Here is a 13,285-nt window from a genome sequence, read left to right as displayed (position 1 = left end):
TTAAGCACATCACTTTTACCTGGGTCAGGCTTACTTTCCCAAGCTTTACTAGCCAACAATTTATCACTCACCAAGAATGTACCCCTTCCTTCCTCAGTTAGGGCTTTAACCTGATGACCAATTTTAATTTGCTATAGAGAAACATCTTCCTGAGCCTTATGTAATGCCAGATTCACTTCTGAGATACCAGACAGACACTCTGAAACTTTTTCCACATATGCATTGCTTCTTTGCACAGATAAACAGCTATCTTCCTCAGACAGACATTTGGAGAAACCCTCCATAGGCAAATCCTTTCCCCTAGTAGACACAGGTTCAGGATTATTTCTTTGCTGTGACTGGTTTATGTCATCAACATGACTGAACAAAGTTTTAATATCATCCCCAATCAAAAGATCCTTACGCAATAACTTTCTTACCCCAGCTATAACTTCATGTTTAACACCATTCCATTCAAGATGGATTCTGGCTAAAGGCATACTTACAGTAAACTCACAGAGGATTACAATATTCACAATCTTATTTGGTAAATAATATTCCTCTTTGACAAGATCTGCTTTAACAAGAGTGATGTTAGAAGCTGTAATTTGCCCTTAACAGCTTTTACCATTGATTTTTACATTCTCTGCACAAGTTATGGGGTTACCTTCACCTGAGCTCACAGTAAAAGCATTTACATAAAAGATGGCAGTGTTGGGGTAAATTTGGTCACACACAGTCAACTGCTTAGAGTCAAACAATATACCAACGTTCTTACAAACTGAATAGATTCTACCCTATCTTTGTTGTTGAGAGGAGCTGGATTTTCAGGATGATACAGTTCCTGTTGTTCCTTTATTCTTTTGAGTTGGAGCTTAAGTCTGTCCACTTTTGCCTTAGCTTCTAGTTCCTGCAATCAAATATATGCCATTCTTTGTTCATGTTCAAAACACAGGTGTTCTCTTTCAGTAGCTTCTCCTTCCATATCACCTATTTTTTGCTTTTGTTCAAGTCTAGCAGCTGGTTTCTCATTGCAAGCATTTTCGCTGGGTCTACTTCCTTATCACTGGCAATTAACAGATATTTCAGTACCTGCTCTGGGGTCTTTTTCTTAAAAGACAACCCCCTCTGCGAGCACAATTCTTCCAGACTTTTTCTGTCAAGGTCTTGATCATGGGTCACTCACTGTAACTGATTTTTAACCCTTAAACTCTTCAATATCAAAATTAAATTTTGACAAGCGTGGGGTTCTGATCCAAAAACCCAATTAACCTGTGGTAATGTGTGTCCAAGCACAACTACCCCACTGTGACCAGGGTCCTAGTGGGGGCCAGCTGTGGTCACTCAGTTAGGGTGAACTGCAAAGAATGGGGCAGACAATCCCCATAAAGCTGGTGGATATTCCAATACCTAGATTTACCAAGCCAGCATAAAACAGCTTCTTTATTACCTCACTGGTTACTCAGATGTCCAAACAACACAGTTCCCTTAAAATGATCCAGCCTCAGGCCTCCATCCAGGTACTCATATTTTCAAATATGATGAAAATTTCTGTAAATCTTATTTCATCATATAAAAGAAAAGGTTCTACCCCAATCCCAAAGGATTGGACATATTATCTCCCAAGTTATTGAATATTCCAGATCTTACCAAAATACATGCTACAGCCTATTCTTATTAACTAACCTAAAATGTAATAAAAAACAAAAGAGAGAGTATGGTTAAAAGATCAATATATATACCGACATGAATTCAATTCAGTTAGGTGCAGAGATGGTGAGCTTTGTGCTTGAAAAGAGTTCCTTTAGAATTCAGTTTATAGGTCATATTTCAATGTCCAAATCTCATATTCCGGATTTACCAGCATAAGTGGGACCTCAGACTTGCGACTCAAACTTCCCCTGACAAAGCCTAAACAGATCTGAGATGACAGAATCAGGACCCAAGGATCTTTTATACAATTTCATGTCTTTTGACAAGTTGGAATTCCTCAGGGAACAAAAGGTAATTAGGATGACTTTGAAGAACGTCCATTAACATAAGGCCATTTGCTTGTTCCTCCACCATTCACAGTACATTTCAGAGAGAGATGAATACCATGATATTCCATGTTTACAATTCATTTAAATGATAGGATCTTCTTTTGACCTCTGAATTATCAGAATACAGCATAGACAGGGACTGTTGATTACATTGTGGACCCTATTTATACGTATGTAAATACACAAAAACACAAACATCTCCCCATATGTCTTCTGTGGGTTATTTATTTTGCAGGATGTTTAACCTTTTCTAGCCATGCGTTACAACCACATTTTACAGATGGGAAAAACTGTAACAGACAAAACTAAGCCAACATTTTCATAAGTAACCTCTCATTTGGAGTGCTTTGTGTTTTTGGATGCCCTAGTTGAAACACCTAAATCCTGATTTTTTTTCAGAGATGTTGAACAACACACAGCTCCCATTGCCTTTAAGTGGGTCTGTGGGGGCTCAACAACTCTGAAAACTAGACTCAAAGCATCTCATCCTAAAACCAAGGAGCCTAAAGCTCACTCTTCAAAATTTCGGTCTGATTTGTCCATGGTCACGTACAGAGTCAGTGGTGGAGCTGAGAATAGAAGCCAGTTGTCATGACTGGGCTGTGGGCAGTCTGACCTAATGCAGGAGTTGGGTTTGGTCAGATGCCAGGAGGTCAGTCAGAAACAGAGCAGACCAAGAGTCAGATGTCAGGAGGCAGGCAGAGTCAGGTTACCAGGAGACTGGGGTTGGGTGTCAGGTTACTGACAGCAATCAAATAGTGAGGCCAAAGATGAACGAGGGTCGGAAGCTGGAGTCTAGGATCTATTGCTAGCAGGGTCTGAAGTAGAAGCAGAGAGGTTGCTCAGACAGCTCCCCATCATCTCTTCCTGGTGTTATATGCTGGTATCAGCCCATCCGGTGGCTATCAGGGGCTGCCAATCAGGTCCTTTGTGGAAAGTACTTCCTGCCAAGTCTAGTTTTGTGGGGTCCTCCCAAGCACACCTAGCCTAAGCCTCTAGTGGTGATGTGGAGGCATCAGTAGCCCAGAACCCCCATGGTCCCAGGTTCTAGCCTTGCAGGTTCTTACACCAGGAGTCTTGGGTAAAAACACCGTAGGTTTGTCTACATGAACATTGAGGGTAGCTCTGCATTTAAAGCTGCTGTAGCAGTTTAGTGAAGATGGTAGTGCGCAAATGGGAGAGGTTCTCCCATTGGTGTAGTTAATCCACCTCCATGAGAGGTGGTAACTACATCAACGGGAGAATCTCTCCTGTTGACGTAGCACAGTCCATTCCAGGGGTTAGGTTGGTATCACTGTGCTGCTCAGGGATGTGGATTTTTCACACCCGAGTGATGTAGTTATATTGATGTAAGTTTGAAGTGTACACCTGGCCTTAGTTTGTAGCAAGCTGGGTGTGACTTTACCCCCATACTAACCAGCTATGGCCTAACTGTCCATGAGGACACTGCTGACATGGATTACCGGTTTGTTAGCTTTGATCTAGTTCTCTTTGAAATGGGACTAAGTCAAAGCTCACTAACAAACTGTTAATGTATGTCAGCAGGATCCACACAATTAGTGCATGGCTGGCTAGTGTGAGGTAGATTCACACCCTAGCTTGCTGCAAACTGATCGTTCATGTAGACAAGCTCTATATCTCACTGAATCTGCCAGAGCTGTCGGAGTGCACTTGAAGAGAAGTATGTAGCGCAAAACTCTGTCCTTGATGACATGCCACTGACTGACTTTGACTAACTGATACTGAGGGCATGTCTACATTGGCAGAACTACAGTGCCGGGAGTTACAGCGCTGTTCAGAGAGCATTGAAGGGAAACCACTGTTGTGTGTTCACACTGTCAGCTGCCTGTGCAGTAGCGTGTTCACATTTGCGGCACTTGCAGTGGTATTCGGAGCGGTGCACTCTAGGCAGCTATCCCACAGAGCATCTCTTCCTCTTCTGCTGTTAAGAGTTGTGGGAAGGCAGAGGGGGTCGCAGGGCATCTTGGGTCCTCTCCCAGTGCCTTGTAATGAATAGCTTCGCATCCCAGCAATCCTTGGGCTTCTGTCCACATTTGGTGCCATCTTTCAACGGTTTCTGCATTATGCGCCCTGCTTCTTTGGGCTGCAGGAATGGATCCCGAACTGTTGACCTACTGGCTGCTTGCTCTTACCAACACGTCATGAATGGCAGTGGAGTTATTCCTTAAAGTACAAAGGCAAGAGAAGTGCAACATTGATCTCACCACACGTAGTAGCTACGACATGAGATTGATAGTGGCATTCAAAGAGGTGCTGACCACAGTGTAACGCCGCTTTTGGGCTCAGGAAACAAGCACTGAGTGGTGGGATCATATTGTGATGCACATCTTGGATGATAAACAGTTGTTGCAGAACTTTCAGATGAGGAAAGCCATGTTCATGGGACTGTGTGATGAGCTCGCCCCAGCCCTGCGGCACAAGGACACAGGAATGAGAGCTGTCCTGCTGTTGGAGAAGCGGGTGGCTATTGCCAACTGGAAGCTGGCAACTCCAGACTGCTACCGATCGGTTGCTAACCAGTTCGGAGTGGGAAAGTTGACCATTGGACTCGTGTTGACAGAAGTCTGCAGGGCCATTAATCTCATTCTGCTCTGAAAGACCGTGACTCTGGGCAACGTGTGTGACATTGTGGGTGGCTTTGCACAAATGGGCTTCCCTAACTGCAGGGCAGGGGTCAATAGATGGCACGCATATTCCAATTCTGGCACCAGGCCACCTAGCCACCGAGTACATTAATCGCAAGGGGTATTTCTCAATGGTTCTCCAGGCGCTTGTGGATCACCGTGGCTGTTTCATAGACATTAAAGCAGGCTGGTCTGGAAAGATGCATGATACACACATCTTTCAGAACACTGGCCTGTTCAGGAAGCTGGAAGCAGGGACTTTCTTCCCAGATCAGAAGATCACCATAGGGGAAGTCGAAATGCCCATTTCGATCCTGGGAGACCCCGCCTACTCCTTGATGCCATGGCTTATGAAGCCATACACAGGGCAACTTGACAGCAACCAGGAGCAGTTCATCAACAGGCTGAGCAAGTGCAGAATGACTGTCGACTATGCTTTTGGCCTTTTAAAAGTCCGCTGGCGGTGCCTCTATGGGAAACTGGACCTGGCTGATGACAATATTCCTATGCTTATAGCTGCGTGCTGTACGCTCCATAATATTTGTGAAGGGAAGGGTGAAAGCTTCACTCAGGGCTGGACCTCAGAGGCTCAGCACCTGGAGGCTAAGTTTGAACAGCCAGAGACCGGGGCTGTTAGAGGGGAGCAGTGCAGGGTCATAAGGATCAGGGATGCCTTGAGGCAGCAATTTGAAGCTGAAAAAGCCACTGATATTTGTTGCTATGCTCGGGAGTGCAGTGCTTGTAATGCTAGGAGGTGATTGGTGCAGACAATGCAATATGTGGGTTTAACATAATTAATTGTATGTTGCTTTGCAGGGCTCTTTTTGCTTTCACTTAGTAGAATAAAGATTGCTTTCAAACCAACAATTCTTTTATTAAAAAACTACAATCAGAGGAGCGAGTCAAACTGAAAAAAAACCATCAGCAGTGAGGGGGATGGGGAAAGGGAAGGTCCCAGGAGGAGGAGGAGGAGGAGGAGAGGTCCTGGGATGGCTAAAGATTTGTGTTTTTCCAGGGATCATATCCAACTTTCTCCTTTGGAGTACAATGCAGCATGTACTGTGCTTCAGCAGGGCCAAGCTACAGAGGGATGGGTGTTGTGGGTAGTGGGATTCCGCAGTGCTGGGCTGTGAGGGGGGAGAAGTGGAATTCCACGGGTATAGACTGGAGCCAGGTGATTGATAAAAGGGTGTCTGGAGGGAGCACGAGAAAGAGATTGCGACAGAGGCTTCAGGGGAGGGCAGGCACAGATCTGCTTGGTTTGAAGTATTAGTATCTCCTGGAGCGTGTCTGCTTGGCACTCTATAACCTTTAAGAGCTGCTCTGTGGCTTCATTCTGGCGTGCCGCGTTCTCCTTTTGGTCCCTCTTCTCACTGACCCACCACTCCTTCAATTCTTGTTTCTCGGTTAGTGAAGTGCATCCTAACATCATGCAGAAAGTTCTCCTTAGTTCTTCGTGGCCGCTTTCTAATTCTGCGCAGCCGTTCAGCTGCCAATAACAAAGAGGGAGGCTGGGCTCCCAAGGTCATCTCTGTGAAGTTTAAACGCAACGTTTTACAGAAGCAGTATTGTTTGCAACACAGACCACTGATTCAGTGATTTAAAACGCCGCCAGTACTCACACACCTGTCCACTTGCTGACCTCAGGCAAGCACACATGAGCCACAAGACCCCAAAATGGTGAGTAGCCACAGGGGCAGGGTAAATCACTTTTCCCAGACCCTGCTGAACACTGGGCATGTGGCTCTTGGGGAGAGCCAGCACTGTAGGGGGGGCCTCATAATCATTCCTGTCCCCATGCTTTCCACAGGATGTAATCATTATGGAAGATATCTCACTGCTGAGGGTGAGCAGGGAATCAAGAGAGGGTCTTCTCCAAGCCTGCGGCTTCTGCCCTGGCTTCTATGCAGCTCACCTGTGTGCAGCAATGGTCTTCTCCGCCCTCCCCGCCAGCCCTGTGATGGTACAGTGGCTTGGGAAAGTTACCATTAATGGGGCAAGAAACAAAGTAGCTCTGCCCAGTATCTCCACGAGAGTTTCCTGGAGCTCTCTGAGGGAGATTCCTGTGAAGTGAGGGAGTCTATCAACAGCCTGTTATGCTGTTCAGACTAGGCATGCTGTGGGAGACAAGCCTGCTTTCTGCAACCCTCCTTCCCCCCACCAACTCGCTTCAGCAATTCCCAAAATCAAATCCACTTACCAAGGGCCTTCTCTCCTGTTTGCGCTTCGCCAACATCCGACAGCAGTGACTGGCTAGCCTCCTCCGGGGTAGAAAAGAGCTGGCTGTATGCATCTCTGATCTCTGAGTCATCCTCTGAGTCCCCCACTCCACATCCTCCTCCAAGATTTCCTCCTCCTGGCTCAGTCCACTTTCAATTGGCATGTGAGCCACCAAAGTATCCACAGTGGTATTCGCAGTGGAGGTGGGGTTGCCGCAGAGTATCATGTCCAGCTCTTTGTAGAACCAGCAGCTCGTGGGCTCAGCACTGGAGCAGCAGTTTGCCTCCCGTGCCTTGTGGTAGGCATTCCACAGCTCCTTCACTTTGACCCTGCACTGCAATCTGTCCCAGTGATGGCCCCTTTCTGTCAGGCATCGTGAAATCTGTCTGTAGGTCTCACAGCTCCTATGGCTGGAGTGCAGCTGGGACTGGACAGCCTCCTCTCCCCAAATGCTGATCAGGTCCAGCAGCTCAGCATTGCTCCAAGCAGAGGATCGCCTGGTGCATGGAGTAGGCATGGCCACCTGGAAAGATGTGCTTAGACCACTGCATGGGTCACCGAGCAAACAGAAAGGGGACTTTCAAAATTCCCAAGGAATTTATGGGGTGAGGCTGACGGTTGGTCACCTGAGGGCAGGGCAGGAGAGTTTAAACCAATGACCAGAGAGGTGAGAACAGTCATTGTGGGATACCTCCCAGAGGCCAATTGCAGCACTGTAATCGACCACGGTGTCTACACTGGCACTGCAGTGCTGTAGCCCTGGTGCAGACATTTGTACGCCTCTCATTGGGGTGGTTTTTTTTAGAGCGCTACAACTGTGCAGTTTCTGTGCACTAAGTGGCTTGGAAGTGTGTACATCTTGGGAGTTGGTATGTACACCTCAGAAAGCTGCTTTACTGCACAGAACTTGCCAGTATAGACAGGGCCTGAGATAGGTGTAAGAAGTGCATGTCTTAGGACACAGTGACAGTGTGATGGAGAGGTCTGTGGGTATGGCTGGGGAGGAGGGCTTGGAAGATGGTGTTAGGCAGATTAACCTAGATAAGGATGATAGAAGCTGCACTTGAAGAATCTCTATAAGGACAGAGGCTATGGGGGCTCAGGTGAAAATCTTTTTTGTGTTTATGAGGCTCTTAATCTTTCATAATGCAGACTTCTTACTGTTATTATTGTTCATTATTCGTACTGTGGTAGCGCTTTTGGCTTGTTGCCCTCCTGGGTCTATCTGAACCCCTCTAGGATAGACTGCTGTGTGTTTTGGAAGATAGAAAGAGGCTCTCCACACACTCAGAAAGAGGTGGGGGTGGGGAGGCAGGGAGGAGGAGTAGCATGTAGGAAGGGACGAGGGAGTGGCCTGTGGGGTGGAAAAAACCGGAAAGTGTTGACTTAATTTTTTTTTTCCTGATGGTCCCTGCAGTGTTGAGCTGACTCTTTCCTGGCATGTGCGAGGCAACAAAGGCCTCTTTGTGGTGTGGGGTTTCATGGCTGAGAAGTGCCTGCCATTCACACAGGAATCTCCATAACACAGCACAGAGTGACTCCTCTACAGGAAAGAGAGCAGCAGCAGTAAGTAGATCTAATGTGCTTGCTTCCTCTTGGTTTGAAAAGATAAAAGGAGGGGGTGTTGGTTTGGCGGGGGTTGGTGAAAGCTTAATAACCAGTGAATTCAGTGTTCCCTTTCTGGGTGCAGACTGAAAAGTTGGTTGAAAAGATTTTCTTTCAGAAAAGGTGGAGAGGAAATTTTAAGCTTAGCGTGTAAGGAGGTGTCCTAAAGCAGTAACACGAATTAGAGTTAGCTTAATGGCAAACTAAAATATGTATTGACCTGAAAAAACCTGTGAGAAGGGGCTGGAATAAGCATTTACAGAACTCAGGAGCTTGGACTGTTTGCATGATAAGCAGATACTGTAAGTTAGTATTTCTACTGAGTTGCCTGTAAAGAGATCACCTCCTTCTTGGAATGTGTGGGCCAGAATGTCATTTTGCCAGTCCGTGCTGCCCTTGGCAATAACCTTGTTTCTACTTTGGGGATCCAGTTTGAGTACAGATGTTGAATCGTAAACTGCAGAATTCTGATCTGATAAACACTGTCCCAAGAACTCTTCTATACTTTGGTCCCTGCTACAGCATGTGTGGACCAAATGTGTTTTTCAGCATAGGTTGAATTTTATCCCTTCTTCTGCAGGTATGGAAGGTCCTCTTTCAGTGGAACTGGTGTATTTCCACTGAGCAGGGGGTATTCGGCATCCCCTGTACAGCATGGAGCCCATTTTCATGGAGCTGTCAGCATGCTGTCATGCAAGACATGAAGAAGGCAATGGTTGGAACGTTGGGGCTAGATTGTGCAGAAGTGATCAGGGTCAGAGAATTTGCCACTATATGGTTCCCCTAATTGCTCTGCTGCTGCTCCCCATTCAGATTACTATGTGGGATTCTTCCCCCTCTCCAGTGCTTAGCTGAATTACTTGGGCTGGAAAATGGGGAGAGATCTTTTCTCTGCAGGAGCCCCTTGTGGATACACTAACGCAGTGTGTGAGTAGTATGCAAATGTCACTGGTATGTGTTATACCTGGAGGATGGGCAAATTAATTTGTTGGGTTTGGCAGGGTTGGCTGCAGTTTTGTATAGAGATTTGGTTTGCAATATATATCCTGGTATTTGTCTGTCTTGAAAAGGAGTGTCTGACGCACATAGTTCTCAAAAATTTGATAGCACTGTTTGTAAAGCCATTGACTTTGGTGTTCTGGCTAAATTCAAATTTGGATAATTATGTTTTATCTCCTTGTATTTTCCCATGGAGTTTCAGTTGCATATAATGGTGTTCTTTGCTTCCTGTCCTAAACTGCAGTATGTTTTTGCTGTGCACTAGTAAACATTCTACCACAGTTATGATTACACTTCATCAGCAGGGGGAAGTGATTCCTTTTCATATAGTTTGTGAAGTTATTATACAAAATGAATAAAATTTTAAGGCTCTGCATGTTTCTCAATTATCTCTGCCCACAGTATGTAGGTTTATCTATTGTGAGAGGAGTTTATCAAACTGCAAAGCCAACAGTTATATCTTGGTATCCATATTTTAGAGGAATAATTGGCCTGCATTAAAATACATAGATGCTGGCAAAACCACATTTCGAGGGCCTTGGAGGTACGAGTTCTTGCTGTAAAGTTTATATGATAGTATGCTAGCTGATCAGGGCTGGATTAAACTTTTGTGGGCCCTGGTGCCAAACATATTTGTGGGCCCCCATGTAGTCATTGTGGGCTCCGAGTATGGGCCTGGTGTGGCGGTGCCATAGTATACCCGGTACTGAATCTCAGAGACGTATTTCATTTTGATCACTCACACCTCTTCATGACTGTATGCATTGCCATACACAGTTCCCTCAACCCCCAGTTTTTCACATTGAACTGTACACCCATGTGGGTTTACCAGTGTCCACAGTGAGTAGAACTTTCATAGTGATCAGGGGAAACTTCTCACAGATTTATCTCCTTCCTCATTCAGACCTTCTGTAGCCATGTCTCCAGGAGCACCCTATGTCACCAGTCACTGTATGTGTTTCTGGTCTCAGCTCAATAAAGTTCCACAGGCAGCAGATACCTGATCAATTCTGACAAATGCCTCCCTCAGCACCCATCCTGCCACATACATACATACATATAATATAACTATATAAAAGTATATATATAAATAAAATATATATATATGAATAAACACATCTCATTACATTTCCTGTACATTGCATTACACATTTTTGGATTGGCTTGGTTACTTTGCAGGAACCAATCATTGTCCACGCTTGACTTACTCTTTACTTCATCTCTACATTCCTAACTTATCTTGTTTATAGTAAATGGTTCTTTGGGTGTTCTCCCTCTTATCTTAGCTGGCTCAGTCATTTTGTCTTTTTAGCCTACAATATAAGGTGAGTGGGGAAACTGAGTCATGCACAGTCTTTCATTAAAATAAAGAATTCCCCAGTTCTCCAGTACGGACTAGTAAATGTGGAAGAAATGCAAAATAAAATTATTTCTACACAAGTATGTTGGGGTTCCCTCCGAGGCCTCTTTCCATTCAGCTTCCCAAGAACTCTGTCCGACTACAGACTTCATCGCTCAAGTATCTTTATTTGGCATATCCCAGTGCTACGCTGACTGAGTTAGTCAGACTGAAATTGTGAGTGGGGGAGAAGCAGGGTACATCAGAGCTCCAAATTTACTCAGAAACTCCCTCCTTTTATTTATTTTTATTATATATATAATATATATATATATTTGAAATAAACTCAGACTTGCTAAGGTGATCGGTGAGTTACAGGATGAATTGAAGCCTAAATCACCAGTCTAGAGGGAGAGGGTATGCGTGTTCCCACCCTGAGAAAGGTGACAGCTTGAGGCATGAGACCTGAGTGGGGGTACCCATAAGGAGGCCATGAAGGTGTCAGAGGTGTCATTACTGTGAAACTGACACATGCACATTTCAGGTGTGGGTATCTATTTTACCTTGTTTAAAGGAATACACTCTCTGAAGTGAAATCTGCTGTTAATGAAATCAAGCCTATAGATGATTGTAGTAAATTGATCTTGGTCAAATGCCTTTAAACAGAGTAAATTTCCAGTATGTTAAGAGCTATATAAAGATAACTATTTTATTTAATTTACCATCCCAAGGTTTCCTAGAGCTCTTTGCAAATCACACTATATACAGTGATAACTCACCCACCAACTAAGGAAAACAATCTCTGGGGAGAAACGTATCAGTTGTTTAATGATGCATAGCAACACAGTGGTTTATGAAAGATAGCGAAGACGAATATTGTATCTAGTAGAAACTAGAGGGAGAATTTAGGTAGGCAAAATGTAAATATGTGAGCTGAAATTTGGCTAGAATGCCAGGGTTAACAATGCTGCCTTCTACGTGAAGGGGATTTTTGATGATCACAATTGGGAGTCAGGACATCATATGAAGTTTTACTTCAGTGAGTAGTACAGTAGAAATGACACTAGAAGAATAGAAAGATCAGATAAGGAAAAACTTATTAAATGACAACTGAATGGGACTTGAAATTTTGGTGGAACGTACTGATGTTTCGGCAAGCAATGTTAAAGAACAAATGCTACCCTCAAAAAGAACAGGAGTACTGTGGCACCTGAGAGACTAACACATTTATTAGAGCATAAGCTTTCGTGGGTTACAGCCCACTTCATCACATGCATAGAATGGAACATATAATAATAAGAAATATATATACATACAGATAAGTTGGAAGTTGCCCTACAAACTGTGAGAGGCTAATTAGTTAAGATGAGCTATTATCAGCAGGAGAAAAAAACTTTTGTAGTGATAATCAAGATAGCCCATTTAGACAGTTGACAAGAAGGTGTGAGGATACTTAACTTTAGGGAAATAGATTCAATATGTGTTATGACCCAGCCACTCCCTGTCTCTATTCAAACCCAAGTTAATGGTATCTAGTTTGCATATTAATTCAAGCTCAGCAGTATCTCGTTGGAATCTGTTTTTGAAGCTTTTCTGTTGCAAAATTGCCACCCTTAAATCTTTTACTGAGTGGCGACAGAGGTTGAAGTGTTCTTCTACCGGTTTTTGAATGTTACCATTCCTGATGTCAGATTTGTGTCCATTTATTCTTTTGCGTAGAGACTGTCTGGTTTGGCCAATGTACATGGCAGAGGGTCATTGCTGGCACACGATGGCATATATCACATTGGTAGATGTGCAGGTGACTGAGCCCCTGATGGCGTAACTTATGTGATTAGGTCCTATGATGGTGTCACTTGAATAAATATTTGGACAGAGTTGGCATCGGGCTTTGTTGCAAGGATAGGTTCCTGGATTAGTGGTTTTTGTTGTGTGGTGTGTGGTTGCTGGAGAGTATTTGCTTCAGGTTGGGGGGCTGTCTGTAAGTGAGGACTGGTCTGTCTCCGAAGATCTGTCAGTTTGTATGGCAACTTCCAACTTATCTGTATGTATATGTATTTCTTTTTACTGTATATTCCATTCTATGCATCCGATGAAGTGGGCTGTAGCCCACTTACGCTCTAATAAATTTTTTAGTCTCTAAGGTGCCACAAGTACTCCTGTTCTTTTTGCGGATACAGACTAACACGGCCGCTACTCTGAAACAAATGCTACCCTATTAACTTAGTTTCAGACTCAACAGTGAGCAGTGATTTGACTCAAGTTATATCAGTTACAATATTTTGCCCTTGCCTCCTGTTATCCTCCTGCATATTTATTGGTGTGGCATGTCTGCTGGTGAGATTAAGCAAAATATGGGAAAGTGACTTTTCAGAGCTGAAGTGAAATACTCAGTGAAAATCTCAGCATTTTGTTTCCTCTTGTTTTCCCTTATCTTTTTCCATTTCTTCCTTGTC

The 13,285-nt window shown here is 44.3% G+C and overlaps 1 protein-coding gene across 2 annotated transcripts in view; it reads left to right on the top strand.

Moving 5' to 3' along the window:
* B4GALT4 (beta-1,4-galactosyltransferase 4) overlaps positions 1-13,285 on the top strand; it is a 72,143-nt gene that overhangs the window by 15,013 nt on the left and 43,845 nt on the right. The window contains exon 1 of one of the 2 annotated variants that reach the window (XM_043512299.1): positions 8,315-8,452. The exons of the other annotated variant lie outside the window; for it this stretch is intronic. The gene's annotated coding sequence lies outside the window, so the exon portion shown is untranslated. Of the gene's footprint in view, positions 1-8,314; positions 8,453-13,285 lie in introns of those variants that run through there. 2 annotated transcript variants of the gene reach the window in all.

Source organism: Dermochelys coriacea, chromosome 1 (genome assembly GCF_009764565.3).
Source record: "Dermochelys coriacea isolate rDerCor1 chromosome 1, rDerCor1.pri.v4, whole genome shotgun sequence".
NCBI lineage: Eukaryota > Metazoa > Chordata > Testudines > Dermochelyidae > Dermochelys > Dermochelys coriacea.
Note: the sequence above shows the minus strand (reverse complement) of the source record. Positions and strands in the feature narration are given on the sequence as shown.